Source organism: Branchiostoma floridae, chromosome 16 (assembly GCF_000003815.2).
Source record: "Branchiostoma floridae strain S238N-H82 chromosome 16, Bfl_VNyyK, whole genome shotgun sequence".
NCBI classification, from domain to species: Eukaryota; Metazoa; Chordata; class Leptocardii; order Amphioxiformes; family Branchiostomatidae; genus Branchiostoma; species Branchiostoma floridae.
Window position 1 is genome coordinate 18,361,598 of NC_049994.1, and position 19,962 is coordinate 18,381,559.

General features: G+C 39.7%; 1 protein-coding gene across 1 annotated transcript in view; it reads right to left on the reverse strand.

The window, feature by feature from the left end:
• The window catches only part of LOC118403054 (WD repeat-containing protein 60-like), a 61,741-nt gene that overhangs the window by 19,127 nt on the left and 22,652 nt on the right, over positions 1-19,962 (reverse strand). The gene's annotated exons all lie outside the window — the stretch shown is intronic.

The window sequence follows — 19,962 nt, forward strand, 5'->3', positions numbered from 1 at the left end:
TTGCATTCAAACTTAAACTTAAAGATAACTATAGGATTGACAAAAAGAAATTGACTTTATTTGTACCTTTAACTTTTGACCTATTCAATATTACATCTGATTCAATACTAAAATTGTGTTTGTAACATTTCCATGAAGCAGCCAACCAGAAACAGGGCAGGACAATATAATTGCAGTTGGAGCATTTGAGGAAGAAAGAATAACAGACAGGTTAGTAATGACTAATATATTTATGTGGAAGCATTGTGGTCTTACTGATCAAGGAGTAGCTATGCCCGTCCTGATGTGTTCTGTTCCTGTTGGACTCAATAATTTTAAATAATACGGGTAGTACCCTTATGTACATGACTGTACAGTGGCAAGCATGTGGTCCTACTTTTTAAGGAGTACCTAAAACGTTTGTCTATTACTAGTGACTGCAAAGTGACAAGATAGGTAAGTTACAGTCAAACGAATTTGTTCTATCATGATATTTTACAGTGAAGAAACAGAAGCAGGAAAGACAAACACTGCAGAAAGGGATCGAGATGATGAAGAAAAGAAACTCACCATCACAGAGAGGTGAGTGATATTTTACAAATTGTATGAAGCATGACAGACAGACTAAGGTGTGTCTTAGGGGTGCAGTTTGTATTGACCAAACATTAATATTAATTTTATAGATAATATCATCATTGGCCATCCAAAATCCAAACTGCTCCTGTGTGGCAATGAAATTTTCTCTACAAAACCTACGTGTGAGATGTAAGGTGAAAACTTCACTTTTACTTTTAGTGCCTGTCTAGCCATCATTGACCAGGTCTGTCAAGAAAATCCAAAATGCTTCTGTGACTGGCAATAAAAGTATCCCTAAGAAAACCTATCCCATTACTTTTACTTTGCAGTCAGGACAGCGACAACCTTAAGGAAGCTGCCTCCTCCCTTGGTAGGCCAGACCTGGACTCAGCAGAGCAGTCCATTTTTAGTGACAGTTTTATGGGTAGGCAGAGGTCTGATGAAGACCATGAGTGCATGGGTACATGTATTCAATACATGATGGTCAATGGAGCCAAAACAGTATCCCAAAGCAATAACCTCCATCTTCATGGATATAATGAATTTGTTCTCTGTTATTCTACAGTGAAGAAACAGAAGCTGGAAAGACCAACATTGCAGAAGTTGATGGAACTGATGGAGAAAAGGAAGTCATCACAGAGAGGTGAGTGATATTTTACAATAGGCATAGCAAGCAGGTCTGTGACTGGCAATAAAAGTAGAATATCTATTAGTAAGCCAATACTTTTACTTTGCAGTCAGGACAGCGACCACCTTAAGGAAGGTGACTCCCTTGCTAAGACAGACCTGGACTCAGCGAAGCAGCGTGATACATGTGAGAGGTAAGGGGAGAACTTCAATTTTACTTTTGGTGCCAATCTTGGGTACCTGACCCATCAAGATAAATGAATGAATGAAGACCTTTATTGTACAATTACATACCCACCGGGTTCAGTACAGGTCACAACAAGTGATACAATGATAACAATGAATCTACACTACTCAAGAATCGTATTCTACTGCATACATTTGGCTTCTTCTCGTTTCTTTGTGATATTGAAAATGTAAGAACAGAATGTTTTATAAGTAAAGGTTTGTCTAGATTCATAAGGAATATAAATTTGTCTATATTATATACTGTTGTATGAAGTGGGAGAACATGGGTTCTATTAGTCTGTTTGTGATGAGGGTAAACATATTATGTACTAGGGAATTACTTAGTACTGCAAACACTTGAGTGAGCCCACAATGTCATGATATCATAACTTTACCTGACCACATATGAGAACAAACTGCACTTCAGATCTTGACAGAACTTAGCAGGGTATGGATAATATTATGCCCTCCCAAATTTTATGATTCAACACATATGTAGAATTTACACAACCTGAAGTGAACTCACTCTTGCAGAATATATTGTTGAAATTTTGTTGTTTGTAACAATTGCATGAAGCAGCCAACCAGAAACAGGGCTGACAAAGACTGTTGGTCCAGGAGTAATTGATGGAGAACAACTAACAGACAGGTTAGGAATATCCTTTTTGTAGGAAGTGATGATGGTTTTACTGATCAAAGAAACTACAATATATGTAAGGCCATGTAAGGCCACATGTAAGGCCACAGCAAGTAGTCATAGATTTATGGATGACACCCTCTGCAGATTAATGAGAGATGGGTAAAAAAAAGATCATCGCAATTCATCAAGTTTCTCAAGAAGTTTGACTGTTAACACAATCATATATCATGACATAAAAATGTGCAGATCCACAGCAAACAGCTGGGAGGCCACAAATTACCCCACAGTCATTAAGTATCTCTATCTTCATAGAGGTAATGAATTTGTTCTACGTTATTTCACAGTGAAGAAACAGAAGCAGGAAAGACTAACACTGCAGAAGTTGATGGAACTGATGGAGAAAAGAAACTCATCATCACAGAGAGGTAAGTAATATTTTACAACATATGAAGCAGGTGTGTGTAACAGGTTATTTGTGTTGAACAAAATGTCTATTAAAGTCAACCGTCATTGACCATATCTTTCACCAACATCCAAAATGTTTTTGTGACTGGCAATAAAAGTATTCACTTCTCTTACTACAAAACCTTACCCTTTGTTTACTTTCCACAGTGACCACCTTAAGGAAGGTGACTCCTCCCTTGCTAGGGCAAACCTGGACTCAGCAGAGCAGCAAGATACGTGTGAGAGGTAAGTGGTAAAATTCAAATTCCAGTTTTAGTACTGGTCATAGGGTACCTTCAGGGGTGCCTAAGCATTTGCACGAACCCTATGAAATCCGTACGAATATTATGTGATTCACACGAATCACTATGCGAAAACGCACGAATATTATGTGATTCACACGAATCACTATGCGAAAACGCACGAATATTATGTGATTCACACGAATCACTATGCGAAAACGCACGAATATTATGAAATTCGCACGAATCACTATGCAAAAACGCACGAATATTATGAAATTTGCACGAATCACTATGTGATACACACGAACCTTATGAGATTTGCACGAACCTTATGCGGAATTGCACAATCACTGCCCAGGACACGTGACAGACGGAGCGGGATTTTCAAGATGGCACCGCTTCGATCTTCGGCGACGGAAAATACGATAAAACACGCCGAAAAACAGTAGCTCACAGGCTATCAATTACGTCTTCGTGGTGGTATATGTTCATTCCATGCCTTGAAACATAAATATCACGGGTAGAAACGATCAAAATCACGCCTTCTCCCGGCCGCCGCGGTTTTGCATAAGGTTCATGCAAATCTCCAGATAAGGTTCGTGTGTATCACATAGTGATTCGTGCGAATTTCATAATATTCGTGCGTTTCCGCATAGTGATTCGTGCGCATCACGTAATATTCGTCCGAATTTCATAGGGTTCGTGCAAATGCTTAGGCACCCCTGACCTTGTCTGATCAAGATAAACATAATATAGTGGGTGTATGATGATTTTCTACATACTAGCTAGTAGGAACCATACTGCAAATACTTGAGCCAAGATGTATCAGTGCACTACTGAGCACATGCAACAACAAACTGCAACAGTAAGCAGGGAGAATTGCGCTACTTCAGATGATGTTTGAGGTGCTTGATGCCCTAGTTACTGCTAACTGCTAGAAAATGTTCAGGTTTCTAAATGAAGTTTATTCATTAATAGACATATCCAGAATGTGCCAATCTAAATTATACAAACTATGGAAACTTACTCTTTCTATTTGAATTCTTCTATCATGCAATAGAAATGAAACCGGGACAATGTCTGATGTCAAGACAAACAGCCAGGCAAACAAGCCACAGGACATGGAGTTGTTCACAAAGATTCAAAGCAGTCGAGAAGAGCGTTATAGACAGGCACTGAGAGAAGCCATTCTTTCCATGGATACCCGTATGGAGGCAAGAGCTCTTCAAGACATAGGTAACTTGCGCCTGAAGAAAGGCAAGCTCAGGAAAGATCCAGCAGAGTTTGACAAGGCTGCTGCCCTGTATGCTGCTGCCCTACTGCGCTGCACAGATCCAGACATGGGACAAACACTGGAACATCGAATCAGCTACATGGAGAAACTCTCCAGACAACTTCTACAGGGGTACACTCCACAGTATCAGTTGCCAAATGACTATATATATGTATTGAGTGCATCAAGCAATGTCTTGAGGGTGGAGGCTCATGAACACTCTGTCAATATTATCTTTAAATCCAAGCAAAATAAAGAAGACATTTTCACAGAAATGTTGGTTGCGGCAATCACAACTAGGCACAAGTTCATGGAGCTTGAGGCTCTGAAATGGCTTGGTGATCTTTACCTGGAGGAAGGCAAGACAACCCCTGATGCATCCCAATCCCAGTTCTCCAAAGCAGCTACCATGTACAACAAGGCCCTGACAATGTGTGACAAGTCTGACACAGATATGGTACAGACACTGCACCATCGACTCTCGGTCACAGAAGAGATCAGGGAAGCAATGAGCAGGGTTAGTGGTTTTACTTTAATGCTACAAGCTTGATTTTATGGATATTAAAGCTGACTAATCTCTAATCCACAAAATGTATTTCAATTTTGAACAATTGAAATTACGTAATATTCTTGATTAAAGTACACACTTTTTGCACTTTTCAAAATCGGAAATGTGTTGCAAGTCATTCCCTATAAGTCGGTTGCAACATGAGCTTGGAATGGTTTATATAATACCAAAAGATGCATGAAATAAATGTTTGCTCAAGAAGGTATAATATATAGTGTAGTACTTGAATAAAAGAATATGTTTCGTTGGGATGTTAATTATACAAAGCAGTCAAAACTGACTAAGAGATCATCTTGCCTGAGGAAGTCAAGATGCCGAGTCGAGTCAGACGGCACATGGCCGCAAATAATGGCCATGGCCGCAAATAATGGCCATGTGCAGAGCTAGCCTGCTTAGCCTGGGTAACATCCGATTTCTACCGGGGCTCCCTACACTCGCTATCCTAAGACGTATTCCTGCACTCGCTACCCTAAAACGTATCCCTGCACTCGCTACCCTGAAACGTATCCCTGCACTCGCTACCCTAAAATGTATCCCTGCACTCGCTACCCTGAAACGTATCCCTGCACTCGCTACCCTAAAATGTATCCCTGCACTCGCTACCCTAAAAAGTATTAGGGTAGCGAGCCCTGGTAGAAATCGGATGGTACCCAGGCTAGAGCCCGTTAGTGCTGTTGCCAAATATTCCCTACTACAGACTCCCTTTACTCTAAATTTTGCCTAACCAGCTCAGGTAACTATCAGACCCTTGCAGATAATCACTGCGTCTTCTTGAGCCTGTGGGGATATCATTTTTGGATTATAACAAGCGCGTAAATTGCAATTTTCTACCGGTCTGTCCAAATGGCACTGGTGGTCGAAGGTCACTGGGACATGTACAGCCTACTTTGGTATGGGTGGAAATATTTTTGAGCTTGTTTTCTCCAAGCATCTATTGTAAAAATGTACCTAGTATTAGGTGTGATTCGAATAGAAGACAATATGTAAACATATTTATACCTAAGAGATTAATATGCATTTTGGAAAAAGTAGGCCTTCATGTTCTGTTGCAACAACCCAGTTTCCCCCGTTACTAGTGAAATATCCCAAGTAAATAACTAACATGCATTTTCCTGCAAAGGGGCGCGTGTGACATTATTGTCTTCAGGAAAGACGATCGGGAAAGCAAAATCGTGCTTTCCTATAAAAGAGAGGAAGGTGGTGCTACTGGTCTTGGAATGATGCAGATCTATTTAATATGTTGTTTTAGGTTGCAACATGTCTTGAATGAACGAATTATACCTATAACTGCGCTCCCGAAATTTGAGCATGGTTCCATGGACGACCCACTAGTTTGCAGAGGCACTGCCGGCAGGAAAATGGGACATTTTTATAAACTTAAGCCAGGACTTTGTATATAAATCCATAATTTAAGCAGAATTATCCAAAGATTTAGAAAAGAAACACTATAAATTTGAATTCATCGCACTGAAAATGTGATCAAGATTGGTGGAGAAGGGGTGTGTACTTTATTCACTGACACGCTCCTTCACAGCGTCGTAATAAATTGTCTTGTTCCACTGAATATGCCTGTGTGAGTATAAAAAGAAAAAAAACAGACCTGAAAAAAATCAGAGGAACAGGTTTCGCCATTTACAAAATAGACACACTATGTCGGCAGGCATTTTGGCTCTTACCGGGGGCCAAGAAGACAACAAGAGCGAAGTCACTTTTTTTTAGTAGAGTTTATAATTATAGTCAATTGTACCAACCTTCTACAGTCAAAGGTACAGAGACAGTTTTTAAAAGGATTTATTACATGGAGATGGGATTTTGAAATGCAAGTGGGAGTCCAATAATCCACCAAACAGATTCTTTTGTAGCAAAATTGACCAATTACCATTGTTTTGAGTGTTGCCAGTTCTCAGGTCCAGGTTCAGGTCCAGGCCTAGAAATTATCCTCTGGACCTGAATTTTCTGTACTGGAACCTCCCCCTACCAACAGAATTTTTTTTTTTCTTTCTGTCCTTTCACATCTTATTCTTTGACTTTAGATTTATTTTGGCATTCTATGGCATTAGTTACCTGTTTTCTGATACCTTTTTTCAATCTACGGAATATTTGTGCTCATTTTACAGCTGCTTTGCACAATTTATTGTGTGGTCGAAAACTTCTTTTTTTTGTGGAAACGGCCGGAAATTGGTGCGAGCGCGGATGTCATCCATATAATCAAATCAACATGGCCTAAGGCTCAATAAAGATGATGCTGAAAAAAAACAAAAACAACTCCATGGGGACGTGAATGTAGATTCGCTGCCGTGCCAAACTCCCTTCCGTGACATAAGGTCTCATAACACAGTATTTATCCGCGACCCCCGTCCCCAAAAGTAGGTCGGGTTAAAATAGTGCACCGCTGTACTTGCAAAGGCCGTTAACGGTAGTTATTCTCCCGTGCACAACAGCGAGGTGGAAACTGTGGTGAATGGTAGAGGAATATATCGGTGTTGATACTGTATAAGTTGGATTACGTTGCTTCCTCGGCCGGCAGGAATTTGTGCCTTGATGCTGTTATTGGCACTTCCTGTTCGTCGCCAGGAGTGCAGTTCCATGACCTCCGCTGAGGGTCAAATCAAAGTGTCTTTTATACAAAAACGAGCAGGCATATCTATGCTCATTTTCAGATATTTTGTAAATTGTATTTGCACCCTACTGTAGGTTTTGAGTCGTCGAACCACCTCACTTTGGGGTCCTTAACCATGTAAATACCCATAGGACTGGTGAAAAACTGTGTTCTGAGACCATGAATTCCCCTCTCGGCAATCTAGAAGCCTTAGGGTAATCTTAACACCCTCACAGCACCACCATATTAGGTACATTTTGAAGTTCCCTTTGATAGAACGTATCGCCATTGTGGCAACATTTTACCCCTGAAATAGTTAACTTTCGTCTTGTTTTAGCCACGATAGCTGTAGAAAATACCAACGTTAGCTAACTAGGGTACAGTCACACGTATAGAAACGCACACAAGGGTCACACAACTAACGATTTGCTAAGGTAATTGAGACAAACACAAAACAAAACAAAATGACAGCTGTGGATTCCATATAGTTTTATTTGTGGATTGGTTATGCCCACAATCTAAACCTACATATGGCTTCTTCACGGAGCTGGGTACGAGCGTGATTCACTGACATGTTTCTTCATTTAATACGTTTCAGCTTCCCCGAATTGCCCCAAATCAGAGTATGTACTTTTAATAATTGGGGTGCATACATTAATCAAGAATATAGTATATACACTGTCAGTAATATATGCATGGGCCCAGAAATAATATGCATTCTAGTAGGAAATATGTCAGATCAAAGAGAAACGTTTTGTTGTCATTTCCTACCTTCTTTATTTCACAATATTATTCATTGACATTTTTTTTGCACATCTCAATTCTAAGCCTTCACAGAAGAAATTACAAATTTTCAAATTAATTCAACAAAGATTGAATGGCATAGGAGATGCATAAATTATTAAGCTTTTCTGGATTAGAATTGCTTATGTGTGGGTCCTTTTTTAATACTGCCTAGTAGTTGATCACAAATAAATCCAAATATTCTGACTCCGAGGTAACGATTTTGAAGATGCATGAAGATTATACAATTCATATTCTTGTGTCTTCAGTACCCCAAACATTTTATTTTTATAATACCGTGACAATGCATTGTATGTACATGTAGCGAGAAGGGGGTTTTGTACATGGCAGAAGCAGAAGAAAAATGTTTGTGGTGATTTTGAGTTCACGGTGAAGCGGCCACTGCGAAAACCGCAACATAAAACCTCCGAAAAAGTTTTTGTATTTACAGCAGGGTTGTAGCCAGCCTGAAATCATTTTCAGTCCCCTTGATTTTGAATGGGCATCCTATCGAGCACCGAAGGCATGGCGTGAAGTTGCCTGCCGTCATTTCTAGGGGGTCTGGGTCCCAGAAAATTTTTAAGTTAAGACCCCCTGAAACACTTAGTCTATTTCCTGCATTTTGAGGTGCAAATTTTGCTTGTAGACTAAGCTGTTCACTCGCATCTGTTTTGTTGAAGAAGAACACATGGGTTTCAGTTTTTTTTATATCTTTACATATCAATTTTTGTCTGTCCCAGGGGACGGAATGGGGAAAACTTTTTTCAGTCCCCAGCTGCAAAATTCCTTCAAAGGACTGAAAGACATCTGCAGGTGCTGGCTACAACCCTGATTTACAGTGACTGTCACTGTATCAAAGAGACTCAATTACTGCACCCAAACAACTGTAGTCTTCTAAGAGAGGCAGTTAAAGTGGGGTGGGCTTCTAAAAGCACAATTTAGTGAGACTGCAATGATTTGAAATTCCCCTGATTTTTCTGGCCTCAGGGAATGTGCCACTGTATTGTGCCCCTTCTGATCCCGTCCTAAAATAATGCTTATTTTCACACTCTGGCTTTATTGCACATTCAAGTATACTAAGCCGTTTTATTGCACACCTAATTTGCCAGCCTACATGTATTTTGTGCAATTATCCGGCGTGTACAATAATGTTATCCAACTGAACCATATACTCACGTTACAGCTTACTAAGCACTGTGACACGCCAACGATTACGGGTCACCCCAGAGTAGTGCCCTGTGTAATGCTGGGACAGTTTTGACTGCCAACTGACTATGGTAATAACACTGCATGAAAACCCTAATTTCCATGTGTTTCAAGGGACTTACACACCTGTGAAATGTTCTGTGTCCAGAATGTGTACATGACTTTCCTGGTTCGGCGTGTAATGTCCTTGTTTTTTTCTTACATACCTGGACTCGCGCTTGTACAGGAATTTCTAGGACCCTTACACCAGACGTGTAGGGGAAATAGGCAGACAAAGGCCTGGCAGCGCCTATTCTCAAAGCCAAGCTTGGGTCGCGGGTTATTACTGTTTACCGGCAACTACTACCCCTGCAACCCAACCTAGGCTATGCTTGGACAATTAATAAGCAATGAGGTTTACATTTTAAACACAAAATAAGGGGGAGTGTAGGGGGTATTGAATGATTGGCAGAACAAAGTGGAAAAAATACGACTATGAAAAGAAACGGCATTCTCATTTTTAGGAATTACGCCAAGGTCAGAAAAAAGGTCTATAAAATATTTAAAAAAAGCAATCATAATGAATGAAGCTGTGCTTTGTATGGGCTGACATTTTCAACTTATTTGGAAATCCTGCGGTCGGCACGTATGGAGCGCCGACCGCAGGAACTCTTGGGGCCCAAGCGGGCCATTCATTGTCATTTCTACATGATGGAAAAAATAAATAGGGATAGATCTTGGCTTCTAAATAGGAAAGCATGTCTTAAAACAAGATCACCATTTTCATTACATAAACAGCAGTTTGTTAGTCGGATGTGTATTGCATTGTCTAGCACAGACAAAGGTCACAAACGCCCAGCGTTCATTGTGACTTTGAATCATTCTTATTTTCTTCTTTCATCATTTTGCACTCACACTGAGATTCTGTTTCACCTTACATAAATCTGAACTGCTGCAATAGACTTCTGCGTGTATCGCGATAAAAAAAATAGTTGCTAGGAAAATAAACGAACCAAAGAAGTTTAATTTGGAAATTCGCAAACTATTCATGTACGATGTTTTTATAGCTGCAAATACAAAGTGGCAGTGCCGCGTAATAGCGAGGAAGTTAAATTGAAACCACGCTGGACATAGGACTGCGATCTGATCTAGGGGTAGCTTTTTGTCAAAAGAATGGAAAGAACACGGGACAAAATACTGTCCATTTTCTTGGTCACCGCCTGTAACTTTGCCTACTGTCGACGCACATTCATTTTGAAGACATTTCGTACGGCGCAATGCGCCCCCACAAACAGAATAACATTGCAACAGCCTTCATCACTCTGCTCACACCAACTGCGCTCACTCCCTCTCACAAAATAATTCAGGACGCACTGTTCATACAGGCCTGGCAGGAACACTGGCAGCAACTACCAGCATCACTAAACAGACATGTACCAATTGCAACCTGGAATACATGTGTGAGGAAGCTTACTACAGCAGTTGGTATTTCTGAAGGCTGCGATGTCCCTGAAGTTTCACAAAGGTGGGAGAATGTTAATTATGATATTACATAAGTTTCAAAAGTTGAAAAAAAAGTTCAAGACTGTTGTATACAAATAAGTGTGGCAATAAAAACTATTGTCATGGCGACGGTTTTATTGTTTTAAAAGTATCAATGTTTGTTGTTGTGTTGTATTTGTGTTCTATCCTAATGTCGCCTGGCTGTATGTATGAAGATTGTTTTACATGATGAATGTTTGTAGGGCATTGCTGTTAACAAGATCGGTGATCTCCTGTGACGCGTGATTGATTATTAAATTTTATTACTGTTTCTCATTGATTATACAAATGAGCATCTCATTTCAGGGCTCGAAATTCATTTTGGGCATTAGGTGCACTGGTGCACCCAGCTTGAAAAATCGGGTGCACCAAATTTATTTTGGGTGCACCACATGTAATAAAGTGAATGTCAGAAATAACTAATTACAAAACTTAATAGATTTTTAAAAGAAGTACCATGACAGACATTTTGGTCATCTTTCTAACACTTAGTTGTCAAGAATATGGTTTATACGCATGTAAAACGGACGCTCTATACTGTTAGGCTCCCCCCATGAGGCATCGCCAAAAATTTACGTGCTTGGTTTGCTACTTAGGCCACACCGACTTAATTTTGATTGATTGATTGATTGATTGATTGATTTATTGAATTTTATGGATGACATCCTCTGGAGACCCCAAAACTAATGCAAGAGGGCGAAAAGAATAAAAATCCAGCAAAGAAAAAAATGCTGCTAAATCACAGGACCACAAAGCTGGCATTATGAATTGAACCACAGAACACAACTTGTATCAAAAGAAACAAGTCTTTATTTGCAGGAGGCACAAGTATGTTGTGTTGTTAATCTTAGACTCAGCTGATCTATGTACTGTTCATGTGTTGTCTACTGTGTCTATTTAAGTTATTGTGTAATGTGATTTTACTCCATTCTGTTAGATCAACGGTATTCAGAGGTACTGCATACTACATTTGATGAATGAAGATTGAAAGTAACCGATATTTAATTGACAGTAACGATCAAAGAAGTACATTTATTAGATATGGTTTCAAGGACTCTGACTGATATATGACTGTGATAAGTTAAAGGACAGTCTCAATGTACATGTACATGGTGCGGCAATCAAACTGACCTCAACTCCTCTCCCTTAATTTCTCTCATCATTCTGGATAGAACGTATAACTCTTTGAATTCGAAGTTGCATGGGCAATATTTGCTGGCCGTCAGTTTTTCATACAACTGTGCAAACGTAACATCCCCTCGCCGATTGTATACCTATCCACAATGATGCCCTCTTTTGATGCTGAAGCATTTTGATGGTGTGTTCGTCGTATCATACTATACGAGTAGAGGTTAGGCTCCGTTTAAAAAAAACAGCCGGAGCCTAGCCTCTACTTGGAGAGTATACTATGGTCAAATTGGCAGATTTCAAATTGGCGGCAAAGCAAGACGCATGTGCAGAAGCACTATTTACTAAAATTTTAGCACGTTTGGGGGAGTTTTACAAAAAACAGACATACAGGTATGCTGGCCCTTTGGGTCGTCAATTTCCGGACTTGCAGAGCTTTGGAGAAGGTGAATTTTTTTTCTTTTTTGAGAACTGGCGAAAACTAATGCGCGCGCGGATGTCATCCATAAAATTAAGTCAGTGTGGCCTTACTAAAAAAAATTGGATACCATTATCCATTAATTTTGTAACTGACAAGATCCCTAGATTTGTGAAATCTTGTCTATGGCACATTTTGGGGAAAAATCTTTTCCTCCAACATCAGTCACTTAAACAACCACAGTCTGATTTAGAGAAAGCATTTTAGTTATGGCACAATTTACGCCATCTACTTTGCATCTTAAAAAATTTAAGAACACTCATTAAGTCTAGCAGTCTTGCCACAAAAGAGATTTCTTCTGTGCCATAGTTGCTAGGGAAGCCTGGTGGACAAGTTGATTTTTCACCTCAGTGTCATCCCTTTGTAAACACTCAGCGTTCGTAGAACTCAACCTTCGTGAAATGGGTGAGGGTGTGGTGGTTTGAGGGTGTTTTTATAGACATGTCAGGGGCTAGCCTAACAGTATATGATACGTCCGATTGGCAAAATTGTCCGGAATTCTACGCCTAATGTAGTTGCATCATCCCTTTGGAGTGGAATAATTTGGGTTGGCAGATTGTCATGGTATTTGGAATGAAAATAGTTTATGTCATGAGCTGTGAGCGAGCGAGTGAGTGAGATAGCGTTGGAGATGTCTTACATAATCAAATGTTAGCATGCAAATCAGGGGCTAATTTGCATAAAAAATGAGGACAGTTTATGAGCCTAATTCATTTCATGATAGCAGATCTATATACTCAAAGATAAGACACATGTAACTAACAAAGAGAGAAATATTAGCCTAACTGAGTACTAGTAGTGTATTAGTATGTCCGATTGGTAAGAATTCCCGAAATTTACAGCAAGTCTTCCGCGCAAATTGCATCATCCCTTTGGAGGGTAATAACACGGGAAGGGTTGACAGATCGTTATGAGTTTTGATCTCTAAAGATCACGAAAGGCTATGTTCAGTCTCAAATCGCTACTCCGTTCGTCTGTCTCTCTCCAAAATGCCTAGTAAGAATATTCGACATTTGTATTAAACCAATAGTTCTGTATAGATGTGAACTCTGGGGCAAAGACCCCCTATTGAAAAATCTCTGACAAACCGTCGTCGACAGACTTTATTACAGCGAGTTTAAGGAGATCTTCCAATCACTGTGGCTACTCATACTTATTATATGGTGATAGCACTAACTATGATCCTCAACATATATGCAATTTAAGGACAAGGTTTTCAGATATGTATATTCAAACTTTCTTCCATAATCTGTCTGCCGATACTGGCAAGCTTAGATTTTACAGAAAATGTAAAACCGAATATTGTATAGAGAAATATCTTGAACTTTGTGACTTTGAGCAACGTTCCGCTACTTGTAAGATAAGAATTAGTGCCCACCCCCTGAAAATTGAAAAGGGGAGATATATGAAGCTACCTGTGTCTGAGAGGATTTGTAAATATTGTCCCTCAAATGCTGTGGAGACGAGAGTCATTTTATCTCTAATTGTTCTTTTTATGATGATATAAGAAACCAACTATTTATGAGTGTATCCAAAATACACGCTTACTTTCTAACTATTCCTGACGAGAAATCCATTATACTATTAAAATCAAAGAACCCACACATTCTAAAAGAAGTGGGTAAGTTCGTCTTCCACTGCCTAAAAAAAAGAAATCAAACCCAACAAAATCAGTATAATGGACACTTCAGTAGCACAGCACAGCATAGTCATAGAATGTAGTTCCTAAAGTTTGTATTTTCCTTGTTATACATGTTGTTTGTACCTGCAATTAGCCCCCGGGCAAGAACTTGCAATAAACATATTATTTAATATGCACATTGCTGCCTAGCTCCGCAATTTAGTACGTTATATACTTCCAATGTGTATAATGGACTATCGAGATAAAACAAATATTGACGACTTGATACATTGCATGCCATGGACCTTTCCACAAAGTAATAATAGTTTTTTGTACAACCCCCTTTACGTATAATATACGACTCCTGCGGTACAGATCATTATTGCCGACTTGTTGCTTGCAACAAATGATGATGTAGCATTCTTTGTTTCACAATGCAGTCCACTACATTGTGTATCCCATATGTCTAATGTACAGTCCCTATAAACAATCATATCAATGACTACTTAGTTACTGTGAAAAACACTAACCCTGCTCCACTTCGTACATATTTTAAACTTTACGTAACTTTGTCCAGCAATGTATTGTACCTGTAGTAACTGTTACATGTACAGACCCTTTTAAAACGTATGATATACGTCCCTGTATACAATATCATCATTGCCCTTATTCTTGGTCTACAGATTATCAAATCTTATGGGATACATGTACACCCCATCATGTATAATGTACTATCCCTATAAACCATTTTCTTGTAGTCTTCGATACAAACGTCTGTCGCAACTATGACCTTGGGGGTCACTTCCTGTGGGGTCGGGTAGGTCCATGCACAACTGCAGCCATGCTGGCATGACGTAATCACCTAAATATAGAACCATTACACCATTACACCCAAATATAGCCACACTGGTTCACTGCCGGACCTATTTTCCAACTACAAACATCCCCTGCAAAACCGTCAGAAGCCACTAAACGAAAAAACGCCATGTACGTTTCATCTCCTTCTCAAGAACTACCCACATACCAAGTATCAGATCAATCTGTCTGGGCGTTCGCAAGATTTTCTGTTCACAGACACGCACCATACAACGGTTTCCAAACATACCTATTGCATTCTGCTAATTACCTCCTAATTTGCATAACAATCATACAATTATGTACATCACTACGTAAGCTATCTGCATACCTACAGTCATTCCGATCCATCGACCCCTGCTTCCATAATTCCTTCTCAAAACCTAACACAAGAATGACTTTCACCGCCCCAGCAAAACCCCTAAGTGGCCAAAACTTACACACCTTACTATTCATTTACACAGCTACCTACCACTTAAAAATCATCACCCAAACAAGTCCCGAAAAAAATATCAAAACCGGAAGTTCTGCTGCAGTACAATAACACTCTGCTAGAGCGCCCTGCCGTAACGCAATCCCTACCATTCCTTTGTCATGTCTAACCCTACCCACATACCAAATATCAAAACAATCCATCCATGCCTTCCCCAGTTATCAGGCTGACAAACGTCCCTCTCACACAAAAACAGCAGTCAAAACAAGCACTTCGTTTCACCAAGTGAATGAAGTAATCCCAGACAATTATTTTTATAGAATAACAGCAACACCATAGTAGGTACTTGATGAGCAAGATCACATACTTCCTAATGTAAACTTAGTATTCCTTTCTCAATTGCTCCAACAGGCTCTTTGATGGTGTAGAGTACGGTTTTTGGTTGACTTCTACATATTTGTGTCTTTACAGAGAAATCATAGAGAGGTAAGTGATATTTTTACATATTTGAAGCAGGTCCCTGGTACAGGACTGGTGCAGTTTGTATTGAAAAAAATGTTTAATATCAATATTATTGACGATATCTTTGATGAAAACCTTGCCCATTACTAACTTAATTCCAGCCAATACAGCAACCACCTTAAGGTGATTACTCCCTTGCAGGGTACCTACACTACCAAAAATGGTAGAAACATATTCTTGCAAGAAGAAAATGTAGAATGAAATTCTAAGCAAAACAAGCAAAACAATTAAGAATCTACCAAAAAATCTTAATTCTCAAGCAAAGAACAATTTTCTTATTCCTCTTTGGTGAAGAAAATTTTTCTCACAACTAAGAATTTTCTGGAACTTTAATCAAAATCTTCTTGTTTTTTCTTATGATGCAAGAAAAAAAATTCTAGAAATGCTTGCTTTTTTATAACTCAATACAAGAATTTTTGCTCTTGATGTAAGAAAAGTATTAATTCTTGGTGTAAGTAGAATATTAATCTCAAAAATGTCTCAAAAATTCAAGCAAAAATTTGCTTGCCCCATGGACAAACACGTTTTTCTGAGATTTTGGGGAGACATAATAATTTTCTTCCTCAACAGGAAGATAAAATTTTCTGTGAGGAAGAAAAACAAGATACACACAACAAAAATCATTTTTGGTAGTGTAGCCTGATCAAAATCTTAATGTTATTATGATCACAATTTTAGTAAGTTATATTATAAATATAAGTTGCTAACACAAGAGGCCTGTATCAGTACTATAGCATACAAGAACTGCATCTGGCCATGTGCAAAACAAATGGGAACTGCAACAGTGACATTGACAGAACTTGGTAGGGTATGGATCTTGTATGTAGGTCAATTGACGAATTTAGGTCAATTGACATCGGGAAAGAAAAATATGCCGCGAAAGAAAAAATGCCAGCAAAGAAATCTATGCCGGGAAGCTTGTATGGGCCCCCAGCAGGCCTGCAAGCCTTTGGCATCAACAGAGGCAATAATGCTTAAGAATGTCTTTCAGAAAGCCAATTAATGTATCCGCGAGAAGTAATTCACAGCATCGCAACAAGCAATAAAGTTCATTGATTTCGTATGTCACAACGGGTAGTGTACGGCCGCCCTGAAGAATGGTAGAAATATGCTGAATGTTTTGTGCAAAACCGTTCAGAACAGTGTAAACTATTGCTTCACATTGTTTTTTTCTAATAAATGTGTCACAAGGACTAGTACGTTTTTTATCCAACCCGGCAATCTGAAATTATAAGAGAGGGTGGCATTCGAGATCCAGAATAAGACGGTCGCTCGAGATCTGAAAAGATACTGAAAACGCTTTCCCACAAGTGCAAAACCTTGCCTTGTCTTATTAGCAAAATGGGCATGCAGTGGCAATATGACAATGACAATGGTGGGTTCTCTGGCAATTGATGGCAAAATCTGATAGCACAGCAACTTGCCTTGGCAGTAGCGAGGCAAAGTAGCGAGGCAAAGAAAACAATCCCTACCTCTGCAAGACTGCAGCAATGGCCTGGAATTGTCCTTCCTTCAACGGGGGGAGGTCCCAGATTTTTTCTGGCTGTCCGTTTGGCCCTCGCTCTTACATGCACATTGAATTTTTTTTACGGTGAGAACTTTTTTCAAATGAGCCGTGTTTAGAAACGTGTGACCCAGACGACCGTTACAAAAATACGTCATCGCGTGACGGGGCGTGAGCCGGGCTGCCAGCGCTGGTAACGTTTCTGACGGGAAGTTCGCAGATCCATACCAAATGGTTAATGTTTTTTAATGGGGCTCTGTTGATGCCGAAAGCAGTACAAGCCCGTACAAGCTTCCCGGCATAGATTCCTTTCCTGGGATCTTTCCTTTCGCGGCATACTTTTCTTTCCGGTGTAACCTCGGTTAAAAATTGCGAATCGAACTTACCCCCCCCCCCCCCAAACTAAACAAAAATGCCTTCCTGTCAACAATGTCGCATTCACTTCTTCTAATATATAAGAGCACTTGCCTTCCTTTGCCAGTTCTAGCATGTTCGGAGCTGGGAAAAAAAAAAGAAATGTAGTTTTTCCTCCATTGGACATGAAAACATTTCATATAACAGGTATGGTCGAGGATCAACACCTGTTACCTTGAAGGCATCTGAGGTACACTTTGTGCAAACTTTGGAAAGTAAAAACAAAATGTACCAAATTTGACTTTCACATTAACAAATGATTGCAAAATTTAGATCATAATCATGACATTGATAATTAGCCTCCGGGCTTGAACTTGCAAATAAACTTTCATATAGATAATGAAATTTTCTTTGTTATATATTGAATGAAACAGCAAACCAGAAACAGGGCTGACTGCAGCAGGAGCAATTGAGGAAGAACAACTAACAGACAGGTCAGTAATTATTATATCCTTTTTGTAGGAAGTGTAATGCGGTCTAACTTGCTGATCAAGGTGTTACCTACATTGTCATGTAAGGCGACAGCAAGGAAAAAATCAATTTTATTGATGAGATCCTCGGCATGCAGACCCCAAATTTTATGATAGGGAGAAAAAACAAGACGGGTAAAAAGAAACAAGATGCCTTAATTTTCACTAGTATGACCCAATCTTTTTATTCCTGCAATCATTCAAAAAGTACACATTCAAAGTTACAGCAGTGTGGTAGAATAAGTACTAAATTAAATACACAATCATGTAAAAAAAACTATGTACTAACTAAGTCTTACAAAGTCAGCAACTACACTGAGTGTAGTTGCTGGTTACCAGACACTCAGGTGTCTAATTTCTACTATGACTGTTTCACTGTTTCACTTCAGTCTAAAACCAGAGTCTCCAAAGACATTTTTTTTCCAAAGTCAGGAAAAAATTCATGAGAGCACTGATGTCAGACATAAAATTTATGTGCAGTGTCTATTTGCCATAACTTCAGACTTTTTTTAGAGGTGCTCGAACTGACAGTGGTCTATCTGATAGCTGTTAGAAAATGTTCAGGTTTTGATAAATGAAACTTACTGAATGGGGTGATCTATCATACAAACTACAATGTAAGGAGTCCAACTTAGTATGTTAATTATTCTATCATGCAACAGAAATGAAACCAAGACAATGTCTGACGTCGATACGAACAGCCAGGCAAACAAGTTAAAGGACATGGAGTTGTTCACGAAGATTCAACAAAGCAAAGAGCAGGGTTACAGGCAGGCACTGAGAGAAGCCATTCTCTCCATGGACTCCTGTATGGAGGCAAAAGCTCTACAAGATATTGGCAATTTGCGCCTTCAGAAAGGGAAGCACTTGAAAGATTCAGCAGAGTTTGACAAGGCTGCTGCCCTGTTTGCTGCTGCCCTACTGCGCTGCACAGATCCAGACATGGGACAAACACTGGAACGTCGTATCAGCTACATGGAGAAACTCTCCAGACAACTTCTACAGGGGTACACTCCACAGCTGCCAAATGACTGTAGGAGTACTGCCAACAATAATGCCTCAAGGGTGGCAGCTTGTGACACCATGGCAAAAAGGGTTAGGAAATCCCAGCACCTTACTGAGGTCATTTCTACAGAAATGTTGGTTGCCGCAATAGAAAATAGAGACACGCTCAAAGAGCTTGAGGCTCTGAAATCTCTTGGTGATTGTTACCTTGAGAAAGGCAAGGAAACCTCTGTAGTATCCCAGTTCTCCAAAGCAGCTACCATGTACAACAAAGCCCTGGCAATGTGTGACAAGTCTGACAGAGACCTAGAACAGACTCTGCATGATCGACTCTCCTATGCAGAAGAGAGAGCAGCAAAAAGGGTAAGAATTTTTGCTACAAAAAGTTGACTTGATGAATGATTTTGCTTACGGGTAGTAAATTAAATACAGTCAAACCTGCCCAAGCGACCACCTCTTCTCAATGACCACTTGGCCATTACGAATACGACCGCTTTTTCTTGGTCTGAAAATTTTTTCCCATTGACATAAGCATTAAGCGACCTCTTTATATAATGTATACAACAACCAACTGGCCAACGCGACCGCCAAATATTGGGACCGCACAGGACCAAATCCCTGCCCATAACGACCGTGTCATTTTCAACCTTCAGATGTCATTGATTTTCGATGATAACTAGTATGATTTTGTGCTAAAATCGGCCAGTTTTGGTCGGATTTTGACTGTCATTACGATGTTATGTTTAAAATAAAGATGGTGGCAGATGCATGTGGGTGGATCTTGCTGTGGCAAACGAATGGTTAGGAGTTTAGCCGGCAGAGGAGTTATTGGCTACAGCGCGT